The 12,392-nt window shown below is 44.5% G+C and overlaps 1 protein-coding gene across 1 annotated transcript in view; it reads left to right on the top strand.

The window, feature by feature from the left end:
* LOC126195516 (protein CBFA2T3-like) overlaps positions 1 to 12,392 on the top strand; it is a 185,719-nt gene that overhangs the window by 109,027 nt on the left and 64,300 nt on the right. The window lies entirely within an intron of this gene.

Below are 12,392 nucleotides of genomic sequence, written 5' to 3'. Positions count from 1 at the left end.
CTGGGCCCGTCAACACCGAGATTGGACTGTTGATGACTGGAAACATGTTGCCTGGTCGGACGAGTCTCGTTTCAGATTGTGTCGAGCTGATGGACGTGTACGGGTATGGAGAGAACCTTTGAATCCATGGACCATGCATGTCAGGAGAGGGCTGTTCAAGTTGGTAGAGGCTCTGTAATGGTGTGGAGCGTGTGCAGTTGGAGTGATGTGGGACCACTGATACGTCTAGATACAACTCCGATCGGTGTCAAGTATGTAAGCATCCACTCTGATCACCTGCATTCATTCATTTCCATTGTCCATTCCGACGGACTTGGGCAATTCCAGCAGGACAAGGTGACGCTCCATACGTCCAGAATTGCTAGAGTGGCTCCAGGAACATTCTTCTCAGTTCAAACACTTCTTCTCGCAACCAAACTCACCAGACATGAACATTATTGAGCATATCTGGGATGTCTTGTAACGTGCTGTTCAGAAGAGATCTCCACCCCGTCGTAATCTTACGGATTTATAGACATCCCTGCACGATTCGTGGTATCAGTTCCCTCCGGCACTTCTTCGTAGTCGAGTCCATGCCACGTCGTGTTGCGGCACTTCTGCGTGCGCGCGGGGACCCTACACGATGTTGGGTAGGTGTACCAGTTTGTTTGGCTCTCCAGAGTAGATCGCTGTCAATTCTCAAAACCATGTTATCTAAAACTTTCTATCTGTGACGTATTGTGCGTTGGCTTTCGTCTTGGGATCTTCGGGCGACGTTTGTATAACAATCGCCAGCATGAGTGATGGCGTTGTCAAAAGATTCATCCACCAGTACTGGTATAGTGATTCTTTGATTATTCCAGCCGCTGGTGTTGGCGAAACCTCAGAAAACAATCACTTGATAAATGTTGGAACGGAGACCCGGATAATTAACATGAAGCACATTAAAAAATTACAAGCTCTAGAGATGGACTTCTGGAGAAGATCGGCAAGAATCTCCAGGGAAGAAAAAATAAGGAAATCGAAATAATAAGGGGAATGGAAATAAAAGAAAGAATATTTGATGTAATGGATAGGAAGAAATTACAGTGGTACGGGCATGTACGACGAATGGAGAAAACCAGAATACCAAAATTGATACTGGAGTGGGAACCGGAGGGGAGAAGAAGAAGAGGACGACCTATGACCACCTGGCTCCAAAATGTACAGCACACAATGAGGAGAATGGGCGCAGAGGAAGAGGACACACAAGATCGAAACACCTGGAGGAATATTTTGTAAATATAGTTTAAGAAACGTTTATTGTTTGTATTGTAATTTCCAAGTAAATTATTGTGTTGGAGATAAGCCTCTGTAATGAGGAAAAGTTCAAAATAGTAAAAAAAAAAATGTTGGCCATTCCGAGTCGAAAGCCAACAGGCAGTAGGTCAGCAAGTGGTCACGAGAGCCTAAATAGTACAGCCTAGCTTTGAATTTTGAATTGAAATTATTATATTCAACTACTTTAGTTTAGTAACTGCGTAGTCTAGAGTAACAGGTATTAGCTGTGTCAAGTTAGTTAAAACGCACACACTTGTGTGAGCTCGTTGCTGATAAGCTGTCGTTTATGCCTGTATGCTAGTAACTCCACAATGGAGTAAGAGGCACATTCAGAAGGAAAGTGTACTAGATTTTTATATTTTTTTATAGAAAAAATTTATTTGAAAAAAAAATACAGATATTGTTGATACACTTGTTGACTATTTTTTTCACATAATCGCCATCCCGTTCAGTTCATGTGGTGACCCGTGACACAAGCTTACTTATGCCCTCCTCGAAGAACTCTCCCGCCAGCTCATTCTCCCACTTCTTTTTCTATACCAGCTCAACGGTTGAAAATTTAATTTCACTCTTGAGTACCTTCAGGGAGGTGACAAGTTGAAGGCGCCAAGTCAGGGGAATACGGGAGGGGATTCAAAACAATCCAACCAAACGAGACCAAGAGCGCCTTGGTGGCTAAGGCTGAATAAGGACGAGTGTTGTCTTGCATTAAGCACACTCCTCTCGTCAGCATTCTCCTCCTTTTCTTTTGAATACTCCTTTTGAGATTTTTTGTCTCACAATATCGCTACACATCGATGATCTCCTCGTGGAGCAGAAATTCGACCGAAATTATGCCTTTTCGGTCTAAAACACTGAGGCTATGATTTTTTTGCCAGAAATTGATTTGAATTTTTTGGCAGATGGAGAATTGGTGTGATTTCCACCGTGACGACTGTCTTTTCGTCTCAGGCATGAATGAGATTTTCACTCTGCAGCGGAGTGTGCGCTGATATGGAAACATCCCCCAGGCTGTGGCTAAGCCATGTCTCCGCTATATCCTTTCTTTCAGGAGTGCTAGTTCTGCAAGGTTCGCAGGAGAGCTTCTGTAAAGTTTGGAAGGTAGGAGACGAGATACTGGCAGAAGTAAGGCTGTGAGTACCGGTCCTGAGTCGTGCTTCGGTAGCTCAGATGGTAGAGCACTTGCCCGCGAAAGGCAAAGGTCCCGAGTTCGAGTCTCGGTCGGGCACACAGTTTTAATCTGCCAGGAAGTTTCAAACAATAGGGTGTCCACGATGGGTTGGCCTGCAATGTTTCCGGATGCAAACCCGACCGAAATGCTTGGTCTTATTTTAAGATTAAGCTTAAAGGAAAGCCAACATATACTTTAAAGCAGCTGTCATGTAAAATCAGGAAGGTATGAAGATCGTTACCCAGAGATCGTTACCCGTGAAAAGCATGCCAAAAAGGTGCCAAGCTATAATCGATAATGGCGGCCAGTGGATTAATTATTAGATAATTATGAAATTAGTAATAACATGTATTTTCATGTAAACACATATTTATAATAGTGTCTTTCATTTCATACAGATAACGGCGTGCACTTTCTTGTGGAACTGGCTGTATCTCCTATGGATTCCGATTTCCCCGTACTGACGCAGTCACAGAAAACTCTCTACATGTGCAGACAATTTGGCTTCTAGATGGCGTTTTAAGCTGAAACATGTACTAGACTTTAATCTAGACCTCCGAAAATACAACTACGAAAACCGCATCGAATGTAGTGCTGTAGTTTTTGCGTGATTCGCGTTCAAACACACGGATAGGTGGACAAAAAAACAAAAATTCTAAAAAATAATTGTTCTGGCTTCTATTGCTGTTGTAAAAGACCCCTCATGTTACGTTTTCTTAAATATCTTTTATATGCAGTCATCGGCCAATTACAGTTCTATTATACGCATAGATAACAGCACAGCGTCATGGCAGCCTGCAGAGACATTTTCTGGCGTAATAGTCAACGTTTATTCTGTGACGCAACAATTCAGACTACTTTGAACTGGGGCTTGGCTGTACCTAATATATGATCAAGTTAGTTAACGCTATCGCTTTGTCGAGTCAAGTTAGTGTTCGAAGCAGACTTTCCGAAGAGGGGTGGGGGAAACTTAAGACTCAGTATTTGTTCTTTTGGATTATATGGTTTGGAGATTTGACAGCGATCTGTTATGAAAAAAAAATGGTTCAAATGGCTCTGAGCACTATGGGACTCAACTGCTGTGGTCATAAGTCCCCTAGAACTTAGAACTACTTAAACCTAACTAAGCTAAGGACAGCACACAACACCCAGCCATCACGAGGCAGAGAAAATCCCTGACCCCGCCGGGAATCGAACCCGGGAACCCGGGCGTGGGAAGCGAGAACGCTACCGCACGACCACGAGATGCGGGCATCTGTTATGAAGTATCAGCTAATAAAACAGAGAATGTCGCAATAATCATTTATTAAAAAATGATGACTGGTTTCGGTGTTTATGTTGGCCATTTTCAGACCTAACGTACCATGTGGGAGCAGCCGGTGGTGCACGGAACAGTTGCGTTTACGACTGTGATTTCACGCAACTCTTCCGTGCAGTGCCGGCTGTGGCCATATGGTGCGCTGGACCTGAAGATGCTCAGCCTAAAGGCCGAAACCGGTCAGTATCTGTGTTTTGTTTGCAGCTGTAGTCGTAGTAACAGCAATACCGGTTTGTTACTGTGGTGGCGGTAGCGGTATTAGTGGAAATGGTACTGGTAGTGGTACTAGAACAACTAGTAGTAGTAGTGGTAGTAGTAGTCTTACAATTGAGACTGATACATAGGAATAATGAAGAAGTAACTAACTATTTTACTAGTTGTAAATATCACGAACAATCCGCTTACCAAATTTACATAAACATTTTGCGTTGATGTGACGAAATTTCTGTGCGCAGTGTCTTTTGCACATGATGTCCAGCACTTATCCAGTCTGCTACTAATCTTCGGCAGGAAAGCTATTTAAACACGATCCGTTGATTATCCCTAACGTAAGAAAAGCCAGTGTTTTTGTTTGTATTTGATTCTGGAGTTTAGTGGAGAGTATTATTCATTGCACTAAACACCCTTTCAAACTATGCGGATCACAATGGTATTATTTGTAACATTTGTATAGGTTCCCATACATTTTCGCCAATAAAATCTTTCTTTTTCACTTGCTTGAATTGGAAAATTTCTTAATGGTTTTTACATTAATAGAGTTGTCACTGTTCGAAGGCACTAATTCCACGGTATTAAACAAGGACTCGATTTTGTCATCACCGAACTGTCAAACATTAAGCATGTTCTTCCTGTGACCACCACATTGTATTTAAAACATCACTCGTCCAAGAATAAATGAACACTAGTAGTGAATAAGCTTCTAGTTCTGTGTCCACGACACATTCAAGAAAATACTTCTTGAAATTTATGAACGATTCAATCACTCCGTCTGAAGTTTCGAATACAGGATGAACCTGAATGTTCTTCGTAGCTGAATATTTGACTTCAGCGGCTTCATCGAGAAAGTTCAAAGAAGAGCAGCACGTTTTGTATTATCGAGAAATAGGGATGAAAGTGTCACTGACATGAAACGGGATTTACGGTGAACATCATTAAAACAAAGGCGTTTTCCGCTGCGGCGGTATCTTCTCACGCAATTTCAATCACCAACTTTCAATCAGAATTCGCACGGAAAGATAGGGGTGTTCGTTTTTTTCACGCGCTGTTCTAGATTGGAATAATAGAGAATTATTGTGAAGGTGGTTCGATGTACCCTCTGCCAGGCACTTAAGTGTGATTTACAGAGTATCCATGTAGATGTAGATGAAGTACACCAGGCATGTCTTTCGTTGCAGCTAATGCACCAATACATAATTTTATTTACGAAACAGCATTACACATCAGATCTTCTAGAGTGCATATACAAGGAAAGTGATTTTATCGTTCCCAGAATATCCCTAAAACTTCGTGACAAAATTACATGAATTCATTTTGTGGAGGAATCCTCGATATGTTGCCCTGTTTGGATAAGAGAACTGTAACTTGACATTACAAAAAGAAAAGTCAAATGGCTCTGAGCACTATGGGACATAACTTCTGAGGTCATCAGTCCCCTAGAACTTAGAACTACTTAAACCTAACTAACCTAAGGACATCACACACATCCATTTCCGAGGCAGGATTCAACCCTGCGACCGTAGTGGTCGCGCTGTTCCAGACTGTAGCGCCTAGAACCGCTCGGTCACCCCAGCCGGCTGACATTACAACTGTCACGGCTTTGCATGAGGATGGTATCCAGCAAATATCAAATATTCTTCCCATTTTTAAAAAAAATTTCCGGTCTCTATGGCATGGCGATTACTGTCAATTCACGTTGGTTTTCTAGGCTGACAGAAAAGTAGAATATAAGGAGTCCATGAAAGACTTGAATTGTAGTAGAACAGATATTGTATCTATTACATTATGAACTGCAAGCTCTGGTTTATGCTCCAAACAATGAATAATTACAATATTAGATTACATTTATCACGAATGCCGGCCGTGGTTGGCCGAGCGGTTCTAGGCGTTACAGTCTGGAGCCGCGCGACCGCTACGGTCGCAGGTTCGAATCCTGCCTCGGGCATGGATGTGTGTCCTTAGGTTAGTTAGGTTTAAGTAGTTCTAAGTTCTAGGGGACTGATGACCTCAGAAGTGCTCAGTGCTCAGAGCCATTTTTTATCACGAATGTGTGTAGCTGCTGCTTTATAAATTCCTTGTAGATTTTCACCCCCGTCTGAAGTAAACGCTATCACCTGGTCACAAAAAGTGTCTTAAACTTCCAATACTGATGGAACAAGAGTCAATGTTGTCGGCAATTGATTCGCCTGTTAATGAATTTAACCCCACATTATCACAAAAATAGATGCATAGTGTGCCATAATAGACATAAAGCACTTACTCTCACTATTTTCACTAACATATTTCATTTCTAATGCTGCAGTTTTTAACCCATTACCACTACTTGAAGCTGAAGCAAGAGACTCGGACTGGAATACATCAATGTCATTACTTCCTGTAACTTTACGCTTTCTTTTCACATATTTATCCATGCTGACCAACAACAGAACACTCACTGTTGCAAGAAACTGAACACTCAAAGCTACTATCGCCATTACTGGCGCAGAACTGCTGGAACTGTGACTGAACGCCAATCCAGCTAATGAACTTGAGAACTGTCTATTTTTTAGCTTACTAGCTTTTTAGCTTATTAGCGATCTAAGCCACTTTTGCTTACTCCAATTCGCACTCGTACCATGTACAGACTGCAGCGAAAGTATTTCGTGCCTTCTAATAGTACTTACAGTTGAAAGAAAAATACTTCCCAGTCATGGAAGGAATTCTTCTTTGACAAGCCAGGAACATTATTTAATGGACAACGGGTGCCCCCCCCCCTTAATTCGATGACTGAATATAGGGTCTGTGTGTGTGTGTGAGCTAAATACCCTGGAGATTTTATAGGGTTCCAGGAGAAAAGTAAACTGCCAACGGAAACCTATGTCCGAAGCCGTCATCTGCCGAGGTTCATAGAAGACACAACTGCCACCTGGTTTTCTATTCGCCCATTTCCGCTAACCACGAGGAGTAATGCAAACACCAGTCAAAACGTCGGGTTTCCGCCAATGGAAAGAAATAATAAAAACACCAATAAAGGTTTCTGACATCCCTCCCCTTCATCCTCAACAGCCTATTAGATAACATCCATGTCTACAGGTATATGAGAAACAAAGTTTTCTCATTCAGCAGTAAACAAAAATACCCTGAAGAAGGTCGCATGCAATAGGGACTGAAACGTCGGTAGTTTCATATACACACATCCAAAAAAGTTTTGCATCACCTTGATTCAGAAAGTTCCGGAACCTGTACATAAAATTGGAATAGAGATCAACATAAACATCATTTCCGCCCTTTTTATTGCTCATGAAAATCACTTATTGCATGTTGTACCACCATATAGCGAGACCTTCAGAGGTGGTGGTCCAGATTGCTGTACACACTGGTACCTCTAATACCCAGTAGCACGTCCTCTTGCATTGATGCATGCCTGTATTCGTCGTGACATACTATCCACAAGTTCATCAAGGTACTGTTGGTCCAGATTGTCCGACTCCTCAACGGCGATTCGGCGTAGATCCCTCAGAGTGGTTGGTGGGTCACGTCGCCCATAAACAGCCCTTTTAAATCTATCCCAGGCATGTTCGATAGGGCTCATGCTGGCCACTCTAGTCGAGCGATGTCGTTATCCTGAAGTAAGTCATTCAGAAGAAGCACGAATTGTCGTCCATAAAGACGAACGCCTCGCCTATATGCTGCCGATATGGTTGACCTATCGCTCGCAAGGATGAAATTCACGTATCGTACAGCCGTTACGGCGCCTTCCATGAGCACCAGCGGCGTACGTCGGTCCCACGTTATGCCACCCCAAAACAGCAGGAAACCTCCACCTTGCTGCATTCGCTGGACAGTGTGTCTAAGGGGTGCAACCTGACCGGGTTGCCTCCAAACTCGTCTCCGGCGATTGTCTGGTTGAAGGCATAAGCGACACTCATCGGTGAAGAGAACGTGATGCCAATCCTGAGAGGTCCATTCGGCATGTTGTTGGGCTCGTCTGTACCGCGCTGCATGGTGTCGTGATTGCGAAGATGGACATCGCCATGGACGTCGGGAGTGAAGCTGCGCATCATGCAGCCTATTGCGCACAGTTTGAGTCTTAACACGACGTCCTGTGGCTGCACGAAAAGCATTAACATGGTGGCATTGTTGTCAAGGTTCCTCGGAGTCATAATCCGTAGGTAGCGGTCATCCATTGCAATAGCAGCCCTTGGGCGGCCTGAGCGAGGCATGTCATCGACAGTTCCTGCCTCTCTGTACTCCTCGATGTCCGAACAACATCGCTTTGGTTCATTCTGAGGCGCCTGGACACTTCCCTTGTTGAGAGCCTTTCCGGCACAAAGTAGCAATGTGGACGCAATCGAACCACGGTACTGACCGTTTAGGCATGATATAACTACAGACAACACGAGCCATGTACCTCCTTTCTGGTGGAGTGACTGGAACTCATCGGCTGTCGGACCCCTCCGTCTAACAGATGCTGCTCGTGCATGGTTGTTTACATCTTTGGGTGGGTTTAGTGACATCTCTGAACAGTCAAAGGGACTGTGTCTGTGATACAATATCCACAGTCAACGTCTGTCTTCAGGATTTCTGGAAACCGGGGTGAAGAAAAACTTGTTTTGATGTTTGTATATTGACAGTGCAGTCACAAACCCAGAAAAATTTTATTGAGAATTATTTCACTTCAGTTCAAAAGTTGGTACTCGTACGTAGCACTACTTCCGCCTCGTGGGGCACCATCTGAGACTCACCGCGCACCATCTGCGTCCCAGACCCGAAAAACATGTTTTTAGGGAGATCTTAGGACCGCTCAGGTGGGCACGTGTCAAGATTTACATCAAGAATTGCGCATCGCGACTTCCTGAGAACCAGGAAGTCCAGCCACACTGTGATAGCACTTATGTAAGAATTACGTACCAAAACGTAGAGGCACTCAGTTTGTTGTTGTCTACAGGATCCTAGTAGCGGCCAAACGAGAGAACCATGAATTTCATAAATGTGACACACCTACTTCACTAACCAGAACTATGGAACATAAAAAGCCCTTTACACAAAGACTGCAATCTGCAGTGGGACAATCTCATTGATATCATTGTATTAGAAGACTAACAAAGTTTTTGTAAGCTTCGTCATGTGTTTCCATGTTCGTGGACAGCAACTTATCAACATTGAGTTTCGTTAATTACCGTTTTTATACAGGCCTGGATTACTTCTCATATTACTACATTATACACTGAAGAGCCAAAGAATCTGGTACATCTGCCTAATATCGTTTGGGGCCCCTGCTAGTATGCAGAAGTGCCGCAACACGACGGCCATAGACTCGACTAATGTCTGAAGTGGGGCTGTCCGTAAATCCGTAAGAGTACGAGCGGGTGGAGATCTCTTCTGAACAGCACGTTGCAAGGCATCACAGATATGCTCAATAATGTTCAGCTTGTGAGTTTGGTGGCCAGCGGAAGTATGGAAACTCCTCGAAGAGTGTTCGAATAGTCCACGGGTACACTGCCGGTTCATAGTGTCCAACGGGCACAACATTTCGGCGGTCAGACATGTCGACATCGTCAGGTGCGCTGACGAACTGAGCTCCTGTTTTTTTTTTCCCCTCCTCTGATGGAGGAGGGCGGGCTGTTTGAGGGCATGCTGGCGTCCCTTTTCAGCCGTTGGGTTTTTACATGGTTATTTTTTTATTTGGTACAATTTATTTTTCCTGCAAGTGCATTTTTATAATTTGTTGACAATTTTGTTTCTGCAGGTTTTTAGCAGAATGAAGACATTATAAACAAGTATATTAACATAATAAAATTTAAATTTACAGTAAAAGAAAAGATAATGAAAGTATCATAAACAATTTTGTTAACATTGTACAATTTAAGTTTACAAGAAATGAAGATAAGTGAAGATGAATGAGGATAAAATAACCAGATATATTAGCAATGAAAGAGCAGAGATATATAGAATACAAAATAAATGGGGTACCCCCTGAGAGGGGGTGAGCGCTGTTTGGTGTTGTTTGGATTGTTTGTGTTTCCTGTGGTGGATTGTTGTGTGTGTGTGTGTGTGTGTGTGCGGGTGTGAATGTGTTTGTGGCTAATCTGTTGTTCTTTCGTCAAGGTGAGTTGGTGTTGTTGTGTCTGCGGTTAAGGGTAGTAGGATCGGGATGAGGTCAGGGAGCTCCTGAGGGCGAGCGGCCAATTTAAATCCCCTCCCCCACGGGCCGCTCTCTTCGCCGTCCGCGCCCGCGCGCCGGCGGTCACGAAGACATGGGCGTTGGAATCTGTCGTGGCTACAATCTCAGCAAGGCTTGGGACCCGGCATTGAATGTAATGGAGAAGATTCTCAGCAAGAAGTACGAACTGGCGACCAGGGCGGACGTAGCAAGCACATCGACGCAACGACAGATTCCGACGCCCACGTCTTCGCGACCGCCAGCGCGCGGGCGCGGACGGCGAAGAGAGCGGCACGCGGGGGGAGGGGATTTAAATCGGCCGCCCGCCCTCAGGAGCTCAGTTCGTCAGCGCACCTGACGACGGCGACATGTCTGATCGCCGAAATATTGTGCCTGTTGGACACTGTGGACCGGCAGTACACCCGTGGACTGTTCGAGCAACAAATACGCCGGGACAAACTGAAGAATCACCTCCTCGAAGAGTATTCCTGGGGCCATTCTTCAGCAATACTAGACATGCAGGGTGTCGCATTTTTCTGCTGGAATTGCCCAAGTGTGTTGGAGTACACAATGGACGTGAATGGACGCAGGTGATCAGACAGGATGCTTACGTACGTGTCACCTGTCAAGAGTCGTATCTAGACGTATCAGGGGTTCCGACTGCACACGCCCCACACCATTATAAAGCCTCCACCAGCTTGAACAGTCCCTTGTTGACATGCAGGATCCATGGATTCATGAGACAGTCTCCATATCCGTACACGTCCATCTGCTCGATAAAATTTGAAACAGGACTCGTCCGACCAGGCAACATGTTTCCATTTATCAACAGTCCAATATCGGTGTTGACGGGCCCAGGCGAGGCGTAAAGCTCTGTGTCATGCAGTCATCAAGGGTACACGAGTGGGCCTTCAGCTGCGAAAGCCCATATCGATGATGCTTCGTTGAATGATTCGAACGCTGACAACTGTTGATGGCGCACTATTTGCGGAAGGGTTGAACGATTCTCTTCAGTCGTCGTTGGTTCCGTTCGTGCAGGATCTTTTTCCTGCCGCTGCGATGTCGGAGATGCCTTACCGGATTCATGATATTCACAGTACACTCGTGAAATGGTCGAACGGGAAAAATCCCCACTTCACCGCCACCTCGGAGATGCTGTGTCCCATCGTCCGTGCGTCGACTATAAGACCACGTTCAGACTCATTTAAATCTTGATAACCTGCCATTGTAGCAGCAGTAATCCATCTAACAACTGCGCTAGACACTTGTTGTCTTGTATAGGCGTTGCCGACCGCAGCGCCGTATTGTGCCTTTTTATATATCTCTGCATTCGAATACGCATGCCTCTACCAATTTCTTTGGCGCTTCAGTGTAAACTAGGGTCGCAGATTTATCATATTTCTGAAATTCAATTTCTCTCGCTGTACTGGCGAACCACATTAAAACATTAACAAATTTTTTATTGTCGTTCCAAATTCATCTTTAAGAATTCCTTGAATCCTTCTACCACAGCGCTATCAACTTCTGATACGAAGAGGCATATCGACGATAAATTTTCGAATATTTAAAAAATGCACGCCCGAAAGTCAACAGAACAGCGGCCAGCACAAATAAGTTTTCTAGAAAGTATTCAGAGTACAAAGAAGACGCCACAGGAAGGGCGTTGGTTTGGGCGTTGGCCGGAAATGTTACGTAGACCCACGGGGTATCAAGCGAGCTCACGTGTTGCGGCCGAATGCAGGAGTGCGTTGGCGGTGACCATATATGGTCCTACTTGGGCCACGCAGTGTGGTGTCGGGTAGTACCTACATAGAAGGGGCAGCGTGGCCCATTGCAGAGTATAAAAGTGGAGCCGGCATACCCCGTGAGAGAGTTCAGTACAGACAGCGGTCCAAGAGGGACGTATGTGTAAGTCAGGCCTGGGGCTTGGACTTGTAGTATCTGTCCTCTCTCTGCTCACGTCTCTCCCTCCATGGGATTTTGCAATTAGTAGTAGTGTACTTTCATTCAAGTCTTTATCCAATTCTGGCTCACATGTGCAATTAAAGATTGTAGTTATTCAAGTCTTGTCTTTGTTCGATTATTTCCCGACCGAGTTCGATAACTTTTTCAAACTTCCAGTTAGCCACTTCCACATTAGCTGACCAGACTGACCGTCTCCAGTCTCACTGAGCGTCTAGACTGTTCGCTGGACGCTACAAAATGCACTTTATACGTACATCAAACTCCTGTACGAATCAAGAAAC

The sequence above is a fragment of the Schistocerca nitens genome, chromosome 7, assembly GCF_023898315.1.
Source record: "Schistocerca nitens isolate TAMUIC-IGC-003100 chromosome 7, iqSchNite1.1, whole genome shotgun sequence".
NCBI lineage: Eukaryota > Metazoa > Arthropoda > Insecta > Orthoptera > Acrididae > Schistocerca > Schistocerca nitens.
Note: the sequence above shows the minus strand (reverse complement) of the source record. Positions and strands in the feature narration are given on the sequence as shown.